The following is a 17,058-nucleotide window of genomic DNA, read 5'->3' on the forward strand; positions in this document are numbered from 1 at the left end:
TCTCCCCTCCTCTTTTCGATGGGAGTCGTTGCCTCATCACGACCAGCAGTGAATCTTTCTTGCTCGGCTCTGTCTCTCCAGTAGAAGATGACGTGGAAGTCCTTTGGCGGAGACCCAGCTCCTGCTTTCGTCCTTTTCTCGACTATCAGCTTCTTTTCAGGTAAGCCGGAGCAATAGGAGAAAGAGACCTTTTAGTTCATGTCAGAATTGCATGGTGGGTCCTGACGGTGCCTCCCCTCTTGGTTCCCCACCGTGCTCGGACCCCTCGGAACAGCCGCAACTCAACGGGCGATGCAGAAGAATCATTGGACGGACTTTGCATTTGCGAGTTGTTGGTCGTTCTTTCCCGGTGGGGAAATAGGTTTTGCATGAAAACACGGCGCAAGCTACAGATCCTTGCAAATTCAAACTGCATTTCACTTTGCAAGGGGAACTTTAAATCAGAAATTCAAGCATAATTAAAAAAAATGTTTTTTTAAAAACGGGGGGGGGGGGGGGGGGGGGGGGGGAGAAGGTACTTATCTCTGTCGAAAACATGTCACCATAAGATGCCAGCTCTGTGGATGAGGAGGGGGGCTTGGGCACCACACCCCAGTGCTGGCCAGTCTCCTACAGAGAGAGACAGTTTGTGTTGAGTTAACCCGGCCCCTTCCCTCCAGTTATTCTGAATAAAAGTTTTTATACTAGAAGCAGCCTGTTTTCAGCAGTGCTAAAACTGGTCACCAGCAACCAGAAGGATGTCCGGGGCTGTCTGGAGACTTTGCAGATAAGACAGGGCTTCCTCCAGATGGGCAAGGAGTCCAAATTAGTGCTGAGGAGGCTGTAGAAGGGATCGTCAAGTAAAGTTTATCTGTAAAGTGCACAGTTGAAACCATTTTTTTTAAAGGCAGCTGCAGATCCCAAGCTTTTCTTTTAGGGTCTGTGTAGTTTTCAGGATGGGCTTAGAAAAAAGAGGAGAAAGTGGTATAGATAATTTCTTAAATGAAAATATGCGTTACAGTTAGAGGTTGTGTTGTTGCAGAATGATTAGTGTATATGTTATATGTTGTGTATGATATGGTGTAAGTGTTAATTAAAACAAAACTTGAAAGGTAGGTGATGGGGAGGGTCGATCGATACATTCACTTGGTGTTTGCTTGATGAATACACTTTAGTTGTTCAGTGGGAAAAAAATTCAGTTATTAGCATATCGAGAAGAAAAGGTCCTGAGGCCTAATTGAACTTTTCTCCAGCTGAAATGACTTCCTTTCTGTCCCTGCTTTCCTGAATAAACGATAATGGTGCAGTGTGTGGAAATCCTAAATACTGTATGATAATGGTGTGAAATTTAAAAGCAGGGTTGGGTGAGAAGAGTAAGGGACATTATTATGGTGTCTATACATTTGAATGAATGGGCTGTGTTGGCATTAGCGTGCGGCTTAGTAAATCGGGGGGAGTTAATTAACCTGACAATTATTTAGAAGTTATGAAAGTCTGTAGACAGACCTACAGATCTGTGCAACTTAGACAAAAAATTGTGGACCTTTTTGTTCAAAAAGTGGTCTAGGAGAGAACTTTACAGAAAAGCTGTTCTGATTTATATTTTAAAAGAGCTAAATTATGACTAAATGTCAGAAAATTGCATCGAAACATTATATAAAACAAGTACACTTTAAGCAACCAATACTAGAATTTTTACAGTTACTTATGATGCGCATATATTTATTAGGATTTATTTACCACCTTTTTGAAGGAATTCACTCGAGGCAGTGTACAGTAAAAATAGATCAAACATGAGAAATAGGCAATTACAGCAGTAAAAATATTCAAATAATACAAAGTATGGCATAGTCATCTTAGACTTCTCCCTCTCCTCTGCATATATTCAGCAGACAGCTAAAACCTGTCGTTTCTTTCTCTATAATATCAGCAAAATTCGCCCTTTCCTTTCTGAGCACACTACCAGAACACCCTCATCACCTCTCGCTTAGACTATTGCAACTTGCTTCTCACAGGTCTCCCACTTAGCCATCTCTCTCCTCTTCAATCTGTTAAAAATTCTGCTGCACAACTAATATTCCGCCAGTGTCGTTATGCTCATATTAGCCCTCTCCTTACTTCACTAACTAACTACCCTTCTCCATTGTGAATACTGCCCATTTAACCCCACTCTCTGTTTCCTTGTCAAACACCTTTTGAAAATCCAGATACACAATATCAACCGGCTCCCCTTTGTCCACATATTTACTCCTTTAAAGAATTGAAGTAAATTGGTCAGGCAATATTTCCCCACACAAAAGCCGTGCTGACATTACTGCGACCAAGTCAGCATGGCTTTTGTGTGGGGAAATCTTGCCTGACCAATTTACTTCAATTCTTTAAACGAGTAAATATGTGGACAAAGGGGAGCCGGTTGATATTGTGTATCTGGATTTTCAAAAGGCGGTTGACAAGGAAACAGAGTGGGGTTAAATGGGCAGCATTCACAATGGAGAAGGGTAGTTAGTGGGGTTCCTCAGGGGTCTGTGCTAGGACCGCTGCTTTTTAATATATTTATATTTCAACATTTTTATTGATGACAAAAGAAAAAACAGCCACGATATGCATACACAGAGGTTCAAATATGAAAAGATATACAATAAGGACCAAATGATACATTTCGTCATCAAATTTTTAACAATTTAACCCCCCCTTGCCCCTCTATGTTATGTTCAGCATTTTTGTTTAAATCTTTTTTTATTGAAACATAACAGTATTATTAAGTAAATACAATTCTCAAAAGCAGGAACACGGATACTTAATGTCATCAAAGGAACTCTTACCATTTTATATACAACAATTGTATTGTTTTTATGGTGTAATGTTTTAGTAATGACATAGCAAAATACGCAGCCTTTATAATGGCTACGCAAATGAGTCTGAAAACCCGCACAGTTGTGATGTCCACTGTAATTCCTATTATCATCCAACTTCCTATCTCCCCTTAATTCAAGCCCCCCCTACTCCCCCCCTCCCCCCCATCCCTCCCGTACCATCCTCATTTAATATATTTATAAATGATTTAGAGATGGGAGTAACTAGCGAGGTAATTAAATTTGCTGATGACACAAAAGTTATTCAAAGTCGTTAACTCGCAACAGGATTGTGAAAATTACAGAAGGACCTTACGAGACTGGGAGACTAAATGGCAGATGACGTTTAATGTGAGCAAGTGCAAGGTGATGCATGTGGGAAAAATGAATCCGAATTATAGCCACATCATGCAAGGTTCCATGTTAGGAGTTACGGACCAAGAAAGGGATCTGGGTGTCATCGTCGATAATACACTGAAACCTTCTGCTCAGTGTGTTGCTGCGGCTAGGAAAGTGACTAGAATGTTGGGTATTATTAGGAAAGGTATGGAAAACAGGTGTGAGGATGTTATAATGCCGTTGTATCGCTCCATGGTGCGACCGATCTTGAGTATGTGTTCAATTCTGGTCGCCGCATCTCAAGAAAGATATAGTAGAATTGGAAAAGGTGCAGCGAAGGGCAACTAAAATGTTAGCGAGGATGGGACGACTTCCCTATGAAGAAAGACTAAGGAGGCTAGGGCTTTTCAGCTTGGAGAAGAGACGGCTGAGGGGAGACATGATAGAGGTATATAAAATAATGAGTGGAGTGAAACAGGTGGATGTGAAGCGTCTGTTCCGCTTTCCAAAAATACTAGGACTAGGGGGCATTCGCATGAAACTACAGTGTAGTAAATTTAAAACAAATCGGAGAAAATGTTTCTTCACCCAAACGCATAATTAAACTCTGGAATTCGTTGCCGGAGAACGTGGTGAAGGCGGTTAGCTTGGCAGAGTTAAAAAGGGGTTAGACGGTTCCTAAAGGACAAGTCCATAAACCACTACTAAATGGACTTGGGAAAAATCCACAATTCCAGGAATAACATGTATAGAATATTTGTACATTTGGGAAGCTCGCCAGGAGCCCTTGGCCTGGATTGGCCGCTGTCATGGACAGGATGCTGGGCTCGATGGACCCTTGGACTTTTCCCAGTGTGGCATTACTTATGTACTTATTCCTATCTGTTTCCGCATACAGTTCAAACTCCTCTTATTGACCTATAAGTGCATTCACTCTGCAGCTCCTCAGTACCTCTCCACTCTCATCTCTCCCTACATTCCTCCCCAGGAACTCCATTCACTGGGTAAATCTCTCTTATCTGCACCCTTCTCCCTCCACCGCTAACTCCAGGACTCCGTTCCTTTTATCTTGCCTGCATCATATGCCTGGAATAGACTTCCTGAGCCAGTACGTCAAGCTCCATCTCTGGCCGTTCTTCAAATCTAAGCTAAAAGCCCACGTTTTTGATGCTGCTTTTAACTCCTAACCCTTATTCACTTGTTCAGAACCTTATTTTATCATCCTCACTTTAATATTCCCTTATCTCTTGTTTGTCCTGTTTGGTCCTGTCCCTAATTAGATTGTAAGCTCTGTCGAGCAGGGACTATCTCTTCATGTTCAAGTGTACAGTGCTGCGTACATCTATTAGCGCTTTAGAAATGATAAGTAGTAATAGTAGTTGTGCCCTGTTTGCACTAACAGACTATGGTTAACTATGATAAAGTAAGAGGTCAGTTCAGCAGAGTTGGATCTGGGGGTTTCCTGCGGCAGCCTATGGCAAAACGCGGTCTTCAAAGCTAAGTGTATTTGCAAAGCACTGTTTAAGGCATTCTGTACTTTTGATGAACTGTATTCTTAATTTAGCACACACACACATATATATATATACACACACACATTTGTTTTGATAACACAGTGCATTTTGGGGACAATTAATGGTAACATTGCATGCGATGATTGAGAATAGAAGAGCTTAATGACCTAGGGTATTCAACCTGTGCTGGTCTCTTCTGTTTTTTTCTGAGCACATTCATAATATTTTTTAATATTTAATTATATTTGCATAAGTACAGCCATACTGGGACAGACCCGAAAGTCCATCAAGCCCAGCATCCTGTTTCCAGCAGTGGCCAATCCAGGTCACAAGTATCTGGCAAGATCCCAAAACAGTACAATACATTTTATGCTGCTTATCTTAGAAATAAGCAGTGGATTTTCCCCTAAGTCCATTTTAATAATGGTCTATGGACTTTTCATTTAGGAAGCCATCAAAACCTTTTTTAAACCTCGCTAAGCTAACTGCTTTTACTACATTCTCTGGCAACGAATTCCAGAGTTTAATTACACATCGACTGGCTTTGTTTTTTCAGTATTGAAGATGCACTAAGAGACTGGTACCTACTTGGTCTCAAAAGCTCTTGTCCAGCTTGATTTCTTAATAATTGTTGTGTTGCTCCCGTTAAAGGTGTCCCAATCTGCAGTGAATTCCTTTCTCAACTTTTATCATGTACATCTCGCTACGATCGTGTCATACCATTTTTAATACAGTTTCATTGGCTTTCCATTGCCTTTCAAATCAAACAGATCGTAAACCTTTCTTTTAAGAGTCTTCGTACTGGCTTCTCTTATTTAGCCTCAATTCTCACTACTTATGTACCTAATTGACTCCTTTTTTATGGAACAACCTCCTTTCTACTTTCACTATGTTCTACCAGCTATTGTAATTCTAGTTATGATTATGTTTTTCTGTTATGTCTTTTATGTTGTTTTTAAATTGTAAACTGGTTTTATGTCATTTTTATGTGTAAACCACCTCGATTGCTATGTAGAAAAGGTGATATACTAAGTATTTAATAAACACAAACATAGATGGTTTGTTAAGGTAAGGTATACACAAAAAAGTGACACATTTCTTGGGCAGACTGGATGGACCGTGCAGGTCTTTTTCTGCCGTCATCTACTATGTTACTATTCACCTTATAATTGAAGAGAAAAACGCCTAGATTTCGACCCAAATCGGGAGATAGACGTTTATCTCACAAAAACGAATAAATCGGTATAATGGAAAGCCGATTTTGGACGTTTTCAACTGCACTCCATCGCGGAAGCGTACAAAGTTGACGGGGGGGTGTCGGAGGCGTGGCAAAGGTGGAACTGGGGCGTGGTTATCGGCCGAGGAGAGATGGGCGCCTTTCGCCGATAATGGACAAAAAGTATGCGTTTGTAGCTAGAATTTAGGGCACTTTTCCTGGACCCTGTTTTTTCACGAATAAGGCCCCAAAAAGTGCCCTAAATGACCAGATTACCACCAGAGGGAATCGGGGATGACCTTCCCTGACTCCCCCAGTGGTCACTAACCCCCCTCCCACCACAAACATGATGTTTCACAACTTTTTATTTTCACCCTCAAATGTCATAACCCACCTCCCTGGCAGCAGTATGCAGGTCCCTGGAGCAGTTGTTAGGGGGTGCAGTGGACTTCAGGCAGGTGGACCCAGGCCCATCCCCCCCCTACCTGTTACAATTGTGCTGCTTAATGCTTAGTCATCCAACCCCCCAAACCCACTGTACCCACATGCAGGTGCCCCCCTTCACCCCTTAGGGCTATAGTAATGGTGGTAGACTTGTGGGCAGGTGGTTTTGAGGCGGATTTGGGGGGCTCAACACACAAGGGAAGGGTGCTATGCACCTGGGAGCTCTTTTACCTTTTTTTTTGTTTTGTAAAAGTGCCCCCTAGGGTGCCCGGTTGGTGTCCTGGCATGTGAGGGGGACCAGTGCACTACGACTCCTGGCCCCTCCCACGAACAAATGCCTTGGATTTATTCGTTTTTGAGCTGGGCGCTTTCATTTTCCATTATCGCTGAAAAACAAAAACGCCCAGCTCACAAATTGTCGAATAAAACATGGACGTCTATTTTTTTCGAAAATACGGTTCGGTCCGCCCCTTCACGGACCCGTTCTCGGAGATAAATGCCCATGGAGATAGACGTTTTCGTTCAATTATGCCCCTCCACGTTATGTTAATGTTTCATGGAAAGGCTAGATAATACAAGCAGTATATCTAATGTTTAACGTCCTACAATGTTTTATTACTTAGATGGCAGATGGCAGGTGCTACTGGAATATTTGTTCTAGGAAAGGCAGTGGCAACATCTCACAATCAGGTTGTTATCATTATTGAATGGACTAGGGGAAAATACACTATTTCTGGGGTAAGCAGTATAAAATGTTTTGTACTTTTTGGGGATCTTGCCAGGTATATTGTGACCTGAATTGGCCACTGTTTGTTTATTTATTTTGTTACATTTGTACCCCGCACTTTCCCACTCATGGCAGGCTCAATGTGGCTTACATGGGGCAATGGAGGGTTAAGTGACTTGCCCAGAGTCACAAGGAGCTGCCTGTGCCTGAAGTGGGAATCGAACTCAGTTCCTCAGTTCCCCAGGACCAAAGTCCACCACCCTATCCACTAGGCCACTCCTCCACTGTTGCTACTATTTGAGATTCTACATGGAATGTTGCTAGTAGAATAGAAGTCGGCCCTTGCAGATCACCAATGTGGCCGCGCAGGCTTCTGCTTCTGTGAGTCTGACATCCTGGACGTCAGACTCACAGAAACAGAAGCCTGCGCAGCCTTCTACATGGAATGTTGCTAGTGGAATATCAACATTCCATGTAGAGTCTCCAATAGTAGCAACATTCCATGTAGAATCTCCAATAGTATCTATTTTATTTTTGTTACATTTGTACCCTGCGCTTTCCCACTCATGGCAGGCTCAATGCGGCTTACATGGGGCAATGGAGGGTTAAGTGACTTGTCCAGAGTCACAAGGAGCTGCCTGTGCCTGAAGTGGGAATCGAACTCAGTTCCTCAGGACCAAAGTCCACCACCCTAACCACTAGGCCACTCCTGCTACTATTTGAGATTCTACATGGAATGTTGCTATTCAACTAGCGCAACATTCCATGTAGAAGTCGGCCCTTGCAGATCACCAATGTGGCCGCGCAGGCTTCTGCTTCTGTGAGTCTGACGTCCTGAACGTCAGACTCACAGAAACAGAAGCCTGCGCAGCCTTCTACATGGAATGTTGCTAGTGGAATAGCAACATTCCATGTAGAATCTCCAATAGTAGCAACATTCCATGTAGAATCTCCAATAGTATCTATTTTATTTTTGTAACATTTGTACCCCGTGCTTTCCCACTCATGGCAGGCTCAATGCGGCTTACATGGGGCAATGGAGGGTTAAGTGACTTGTCCAGAGTCACAAGGAGCTGCCTGTGCCTGAAGCGGGAATCGAACTCAGTTCCTCAGTTCCCCAGGACCAAAGTCCACCACCCTAACCACTAGGCCACTCCTCCACTCCACTTGGAAACAGGATGCTGGGCTTGATGGACCTTTGGTCTTTCCCTGTATGGCATTACTGATGAACTATATGTATATCAACCTGCCAGCATAGGAACTGGGGAACAGTCTGCCACCCCTCCCGGGGAGCTCTGCTCAATGAGTAGTCGCTGCTATCTGTCCCCTATTCCTCCACTGCCAACTTCATTCCATTTCACTGTGCCGTACAGCTGGAATAGACTTCCTTAATCAGTACGTCATGCTCTATCATTGGCCCTGTTCAGATATTGGGTACAAACCCACATTTTTGAGTCTGCTTTTGAATCTTAACTCCTTATACACCTATTAAGTACCCATGTTTTAATCATTCTCTTAATACAGAGACTTTCTAATCCCTTCTTTGTCCTGTTTGTCTATTTTGAATAGACTGTAAACTCATTTGAGCAGGGACTGTCTTATTTGTGTGCAGTGCTGTGTACATCTATTAGAGTTATAGAACTAAGTAACGGTACTAGTAGACTGCGTCTCAGCAGGACTTCGGTAAAGGAGGATATGGAATCGCAGTGATATAGATTTAACAGACTCTATCAACTAGGGTTGAGAAACACTGCTCTCCAATGGTTCATGTCCTATCTATCCAGCCACTCTTCCACAGTACAAGCCAGTAGTTCTCTATCAAATTCTTCTTCACTCCCATCCGAGGTCCCACAGGGCTCAGACCAAACCCCACCCTCAACCTTTTTCTTGCTCCGCTCTCAACATTTTTACAGTCCCTCGACTTTACCCCTTACGTCTTTGCCGATGACATACAGATACTATGCACACGACCCATCAGACCCCATGCATATCCACTGTATTAATAATAGATGGACCAAAGTAACTGACTGGCTTAATGAAAAAATGCTTTGCTTCACAAATCAGCCTACCCCAACATTAGCTACTCAACTTTGCTCCACCTCGGTACCCTTAGTTCAAAGTGCAAAAATACTGGGGGTTATTTTTGACTCGGCACTTTCATGCGTCACAGAGATCTCTGCTGTAGTTAAAACACTCATTCTTCAAACTCTGCGTCATCCATTCTATTAAAACCCTTTTACATCCCCCAGCAATCAATATCCTCATACATTCTCCAGTAATCAGTCAGCTCGATTACAGCAACGCTTTGTATAAAGCACCATGTTAAGGATCTTCAACGCCTACAGCTTGTACAGAACACAGCTATCAAGTTAATCACCAGCCATAATAAATTCGATATGTCACCCCACTATTAAATATATCAAAATACAGAAGAAACCTGTCTCCGCAAACAACAACAGTAATAAAAGACAGCGAAGATGACGCAAAAAAAGGAAAAAAAGGGAAAAAGAGGGGAGAAAAACAATCCCCAAAATAAAAAAGGAATAGTGAAAAATAAAAAATAAAAAGTAAAAAATGCAAAATACACAATTGGAAGAAAGAACTATGGGTGAAATAAAAAAATCAAAAAAAGGAGGACGACACAAGCATAATGAAAAAAACTAAATGAATTTATTGAGGTGATATGACTCGACACAGCTGTGTTTCGGCCCAATTGGCCTGCATCAGGAGTCTGTTACACCATGTATGTATTTTCTGGTAATATCAGTCCTTGAAGAGTATTCAATTATACGCACCCTTATTAGTTTTGTTTTTTATAGTTCTTTCTTCCAATTGTGTATTTTGCATTTTTTACTTTTTATTTTTTATTTTTCACTATTCCTTTTTTATTTTGGGGATTGTTTTTCTCCCCTCTTTTTCCCTTTTTTTTCCTTTTTTTCTTTATTGCGTCATCTTCGCTGTCTTTTATTACCCCACTATTAAAAGCAGCACACTGGCTTCCATCAGAAAACCTACAAATGACTAGTTCTAGTTTAAAGTGAACCCAGCCTACTTATCTCATCTTCTCACGCCTTTCTGGCCCTCTCGCATTCTCAGTTCTTCCCAACAAAACCAATCTATTTTACCCTCCTTTTATGAAATCAGATATGACACTATGCAACAGTCCATGTTCACTGTTCAAGGCTCCGAGCTCTGGAACAACTACCGACTCATTTCCGTCGATCATCTTCTCTACAAAGATTTAAGACTGACTTAAAAACTTTCTTATATGCTGATGCCTATAGCTAACACAATATATGCTGATTCCATGCTCTGTGGGTCCAGTAGCATCCTGGACATCACACTCCCTTTTTGTACTTTCAGCTTTCCTGTAAACATTGTATTTCATTCAAAGTAACGTAGTAGATGATGGCCGATAAAGACCTGTGTGGTCTATCCAGTCTGCCCAACAAATTACATTCATTACCTAAGGTATGATATGATACTTCATATGTATATGTCCTTGTTCTAAAACTTCTGAAGTTGTTTTTCAAAATAGAGGATTGATTTACACATTTACAAGTTAGCACAGGCGTCCCTGAGGAAGATTTTGAAACAGGGATTCTTGTTGGACGTTGGGAGCATTCAATGAAAAAAAACGATTCATTGATTCAAGATAAGTTCACTCTTGTTTGCTCCATATTTTGGTGCTTTGGATATATATGTGCCCTTGAATATATAGGCACTGCTGTTTTTCACATTAGTGAGTCCTCTTGAATATATGGATTCCTAAAAATGTGGGGACATTGATAGACAGTACCCATGATGTATAGAGCTAGTCTCACTGAAATCTAGCTCGGATGAATGATCAACCTATACTGAGCTCTCTTTTGTCCCCCTTCCTTTTAGTAAAGTCCCATACTTGTAGGGGTTCTTCTCTAGGCATCCATAACATAGTAACATAGTAGATGACGGCAGAAAAAGACCTGCATGGTCCATCCAGTCTGCCCAACAAGATAAACTCATGTGTATACCTTACCTTGATTTGTACTTGCCTTTTTCAGGGCACAGACCGTACAAGTCTGCCCAGCAGTATCCCCGCCTTCCAACCACCAGCCCCGCCTCCCACCACCAGTTCTGGCACAGACCGTATAAGTCTGCCCAGCACTATCCCCGTCTCCCAACCACCAGTCCCGCCTCCCATCAACGGCTCTGGCACAGACCGTATAAGTCTGCCCAGCATTCCCCGTCTCCCAACCACCAGTCCCGCCTCCCATCAACGGCTCTGGCACAGACCGTATAAGTCTGCCCAGCACTATCCCCTCCTCCCAACCACCAGTCCCGCCTCCCATCACCGGCTCTGGCACGGACCTTATAAGTCTGCCCTCCACTATCCTCGCCACCCAACCACCAACCTCTCTTCCCCCACCTGCTCCGATACATATTCTTATATATATTCTTTTGGGATTGACTCCTTTTACTATATAGTTTTTGTCTCTCCCTATTTGGGATTTTATTATTTTTGTTCCTGAAAATGGCAAGGACAAATCAAGATCAGGTATACATATGAAGGATCACATCATAGCTTATGTAATGAGTGTATCTTGTTGGGTAGACTGGATGGACCGTACAGGTCTTTATCTGCCTTCATCTACTATAGAGAGAGTGAGAGAGTGTGTGAGTGTGTGTGTGTGCGTGTGTGTGTGCATGTGTGTGTGTGTGCGTGCGTGTGTGCGTGTGTGTGCGTGTGTGTGTGCGTGTGTGTGTGTGTGTGTGTGTGTGCGTGTGTGTATTTCTGGAGCGAATTTCTTTTATGAGGAAGTGGGAAAGATATATGAGCCAAAGGAGAAATCTGTAGGGAACAATTATCAGTGTATTGTGCCCTGAAAACGAGGTTAGCTGGTTGGCTTGTGATACCAATACAGCTAAGAACCTCTTAATCAAGTGTAGGAGAAACTCACAAGTAAAAGGACAAGAGGAAAAGGTTGAGCTCAGCATAAAGGCACCCAGGAACCTATCTTATAGATTTCTTTGTATGATCAAATGACTTGTATTGTATTATTGTTAATGTTTCCTGTTAGCCACATTGAACCCAAACTTGTTTGGGATAATGCGGGATATAAATGTCTCAAATAAATAAATAAAAGAGAAAGGGAGTATGATGTCCAGGACGCTACCGTACCCACATTCCCTTTCTCTCTCACAGTCTGTTGTCAGTACACCCTCACTCCCCCTTTTTAACTCTCTGTGGGCCTCTTTTACAAAGCCGTGCTACTGTTTCTCGGTGCGACAACTGAGAGGAAGCTCATTCAGTGCCTATGTGCTTCCTCTCATTTGCCACGTGGGAATTGCTAGTGTGGCTTTGTAAAAGAAACCCTCTATTCTGTAAGCCACTCAGCTATTATTCGATAGGTGGGATATAAGCCCCTAATAAACTTGGAAACTTGATGAGAACAGCAAATATATTTACAGAAAGCACAGTAACAACCTCTGGTGGAGGGTTGTTTTTTTTTGGGGGGGGGGAGGAGGGGGTTAAATTCTATGTTAGGAAGTTTTTTTTATATTGTATGGGGAAATGTACATATGATATTTTTGAATTTCCTCTTGTATTGTGCAAAATGCATTCGCTTTCTGTTTTTTTATTTTTATTTTTTTTACTTCTTGTGGTTTCCAGGTCTTTTCTGCATATTTCTAATTCTAATTGTGGTCACACAGTCTGTTTGGTGAGGGTCTCTCTGTGTTTTGTGTGTGACCGAGGTGAGAAACTGAAGCGTGTACGTAAGTGCTGCCATACTGGGACAAACCGAAGGCCCATCAAGCCCAGCATCCTCTTTCCCCAACAGTGGCCAATCCAGGTTACCTGGCAAGATCCCAAAACAGTACAATACATTTTATGCTGCTTATTCTAGAAATAAGCTTTGGATTTTCCCCAAGTCCATTTTAATAACGGTCTATGGACATTTCGTTTAGGAATCCATCCAAACCTTTTTTTTTTAAACCCTGCTAAGCTAACTGCTTTTACTACATTCTCTGGCATTGAATTCCAGAGTTTAATTACACGTTGAGTGAAGAAATATTTTCTCTGATTTTAAATGTACTACTTTGTAGCTTCATTGTGTGCCCCCTAGTCCTAGTATTTTTGGAAAGAGTAAACAAGTGATTCACGTCTACCCGTTCCACTCCACTCGTTATTTTATAGACCTCTATCATATCTCCCCTCAGCCGTCTTTTCTTCAAGCTGAAGAGCCCTAGCCGCTTTAGCCTTTCCTCATAGGGAAGTTTACTTTGTGTAGAGGTGGGTAGCAGTCCAGCTTCTTCCATTTTCCCAGTAAGAGGTACTGGTCTTTGAGGGCCTGGTGCCCAGTGTAATATTTGCATTGCTGCATTTTCATAGGTAATCTTGTTGGGTTTTGAGTGTTAGTGCTGTTTTGGTGTAGCAGATTGTCCCCCGGTTGACTGTGGCTTTGTGGCTCTGAGGGGCTGCAGAAGTGAAAATTAATTTGGTTTTGAGTCCTGAGGCGCAGGGGAAGGGAACATCTTCAAGGTCATAGTGTACAAACAACTTCTCATCACAAACATGTCTTCTGATCTAACTCCCAACAACCCACTTCACAAAGACACAATCACTCCGCTTATTGTGGTTAATATAATGATTCTCTGTGTGAATTAAAAGGAATTAGTTCACTTGTTACTTCACAGACACAAGTCAGAAGAAAAGAATGGAAATACAAATTAAAAAACAAAGCAAAAATAGATACTGGATATTTAGATTATGACATAAGCTACAACTGCAAAACAGTGGCGTAGCCACCCACTTTGGGCTCAGGCCCACCCAGTAGCAGCACACCTATGCTGATTCCCTAGCCCCACCAGCTGAAAACTCCCAACTACTGTCCCTCCTGCATACCTTGTAAATAGCAGATGGCATGCAGGTGAGACAAGGAGAGACCAGATCACCTGTGCGACAGGGAGGGGTTCTTCTGCCCACCCATCTTGAGTCCAGGCCCACCCAAAGTTGGGTGTCTGGCTACGCCCCTGCTGCAAAAGGAGTGAGCTAATCCAAAATCCCTCCCCTTCCTCTTGATTTCGCTTGACTTAACATTACGGTCAAGCTCCTCTGTTCCTCTCTTGGGTGATCCTCTGATAGTCTCTTCTCTTCCTCTTTAGGGATCTGTGAAATTAGTTGATGGTCCCTGAAGATGATCTATAATTGGCACTTTCCCTGCAAAATAAGACAGCACTTCCTGAATTAGCAGCTCTTCATGGATTTCTAGGCTCCTATGCATATGCAGTATTTTACCAAGAGGGATTCTCTTGCAGATAATGGGATGGATGGGATGTCCCTCCTATTTTTACCACAGAATCTCTTTTTCTATTTTCCCCTCTTCCCAGTGGGCATAGTGAGGGTCCACCCTCAACAGGACCCGAGACTTTGACTTCTTAAACCACAGCCTGGATGTTCAGAGGTATGAAACAGGTAACCTTGGAACAACCTCCTTATCCTTGTCCTGAACCTAATCCAGTACGTGGGACCCCACCGACTAGGGAGCCCAGCATTCCTCCAGACACCTTGACAGAAACAAGGTGGCAGAAAGACACGATTACCTCCAAAACACCCCTCCCTAGAATCTCTTAGAAATCAATCCTCAACTGGCTTTCCATGGAGAGAACCAGCTAAAAAGTTGACGGCTTCCTGAAGGAAAAGTCCATAGAATGTTATTAAATGGACGTAGGGAAAAATCCACTATTCCTGGGACAAGCAGTACAAAATGCTTTGCTCCGTGGATCTTGTCGGGTGATTGTGACCTGGATTGGCCACTGTCGGAGACAGGGTGCTGGGCTAGATGGACCTTTGGTCTGTCCCAGGGTGGCGATGCTTATGTCTTATGTCCTTTTACAAAGACGTGCTGAAAATGGCTTGCGGTAGTGTAGGCGTGGGTTTTGGCTGCGCAGAATCATTTTTCAGCACACCTGTAAGAAAGACCTCACTTTATTCACGAAAATAGACATGCAGCAAAATCAAAATTGCCGCGCGTCCAGTTTGGGTCTGAGACCTTCCAGCCATAGACCTTGCGGTAAAGAATTTGGGCAGTAATGACCCACGCGCATCAGATGACACTTGCCAGGAAATAAAAAATATTTGTCAGACGCACGTAGCGGACGCGCACCAAAGTTGAAATTACCGTAAGGGCCACGCGGTAACCGGGTGGTAACTCCAGTTGGGCGCGTGTGGGCGCCTGCGCGACTTAGTAAAAGGGGTGCTTATACTTTTATATAGGGACGGGGCAAGCGGTATCTCTGCCAGCTAGATCACTATCCTGATTTATCATAGAGAGATATTTCACAGAGTACCACCAGGACCTGCTAAAGCATCAGGCAGACTAGGCAAAGGGCGGCAGCTTGAGGGGGGGGGGGGGGGGGGGAGAGAGTGGCAAAGAGCTGATGCAGTCAAAGCAAAACAAAAGATCCTGACAGCCACAAAGAACCATCATTGTATGTTTTTCCTACAGAAAGAGAGGGTCATTTTCTAATCGCCCTCTAATCACCTCATCGATTAAGAACTGTGGGGTCTTTATTTTTCCATGAGGATTTTCAGGTCTTAGTACAGGGACTGATTTTCACCCAGCTTGATTGTTGTGCTCTATATGCTGGAATACAGCATAAACGTCTATACAGTGCCGTAGCGAGGGTGGCTGACACCCGGGGCGGGTTGCCGCTGCGCACGGTGCCCTCCCCTCCGGCGCGCACCCTCCCCCCTCCGGCGCCATTCTTACTCTAATTGGGAAGCGAGGGGCGGGCGAGAGGGCCGATCTGCCCCCGAGTGCACATCACTGGGAGCTGCATCGGCTCCGCTGGTTCCTTGCTCTCTCTGCCCCGGAACAGGAACCTGTTCCAGGGCAGAGGGAGCAGGGAACCAGCGGATCCGACACCCCTCCAGCGCGTGCACCCGGGGCGGACCGCCCCTCCGACCTCCCCCCTTCCTACGCCACTGCTTCTATATAAACTCTTCTTCAGATTAGAGCGGCAAAATTAATTTATTTGATCGAGCCTCTCCTTTACTGTGTAAACTACATTGGTTGCCTGTTGCAGCTAGGGTGGAGTTTAAGGTGGCATGTTGAGTGTATAAAATTATGGGAAATTGTTCACCATCTCTTACTGAATTATTACCTTTCCCCTCTACGAAACTTAGTTCTCATTTTAATTCTTTACTTAAACTGGGATTTCCATCGGTTAAGAATATTAAACTGAAGCAATTTCATGTAAGCGCTTTTTGTCCTTCGTCTAACAAGATTTGGAATATGTTGCCTTTGCAAGTTAGGGGCCCTGTTTTCTAAGCCATGCTGTAGGTGCCCTAACGTTTTTAGCGCGTGCTAAAAATATATTCCTATGGGTGTCTCTAGCGTTAGTGCGCGCTAATTTTTAGAACGTGCTAAAAACTCTAGCGCACCTTAGTAAACAGGGCCCTAGATATTTGTCTAATTATTTTCAATTTTGTAAGGATTTAAAGACCTTTATTTTTAGTACATTTTATGATTTTAATTAGTGAATTTTAATTTTGATCTGTTTTTTTTTTTTTTTCTTATGGTGAATTAGCTGCTTTGGTGTCTGCTTTATGTTACCCCCTTTGATTCCTGAGTAGATATAAGCAGGATGTAAGCACCAGATATATATATATATATCTCCTGAAGTCACTTCACTGGCTCCCTATCCGTTTCCGTATAAAATTCAAGCTCCTCTTATTGACTTATAAGTGCGTTCACTCTGCAGCCCCTCACTACCTCTCCACCCTCATCTCTCCCTACACTCCCTCCCAGGAACTCCGTTCACTAGACAAATCTCTCCTAATTGCCCCCTTCTCCTCCATCGCTAACTCCAGACTCCGTTCCTTTTGTCTCACTGCACCTTATGCCTGGAATGGGCTTCCTGAGCCGTTACGACTAGCTCCATCACTGGCCGCCTTCAAATCCCGACTTGTTTGATGCTGCTTTTGACTCCTAACTTGTCACT

This window comes from Microcaecilia unicolor, unplaced genomic scaffold (genome assembly GCF_901765095.1).
Source record: "Microcaecilia unicolor unplaced genomic scaffold, aMicUni1.1, whole genome shotgun sequence".
NCBI classification, from domain to species: domain Eukaryota; kingdom Metazoa; phylum Chordata; class Amphibia; order Gymnophiona; family Siphonopidae; genus Microcaecilia; species Microcaecilia unicolor.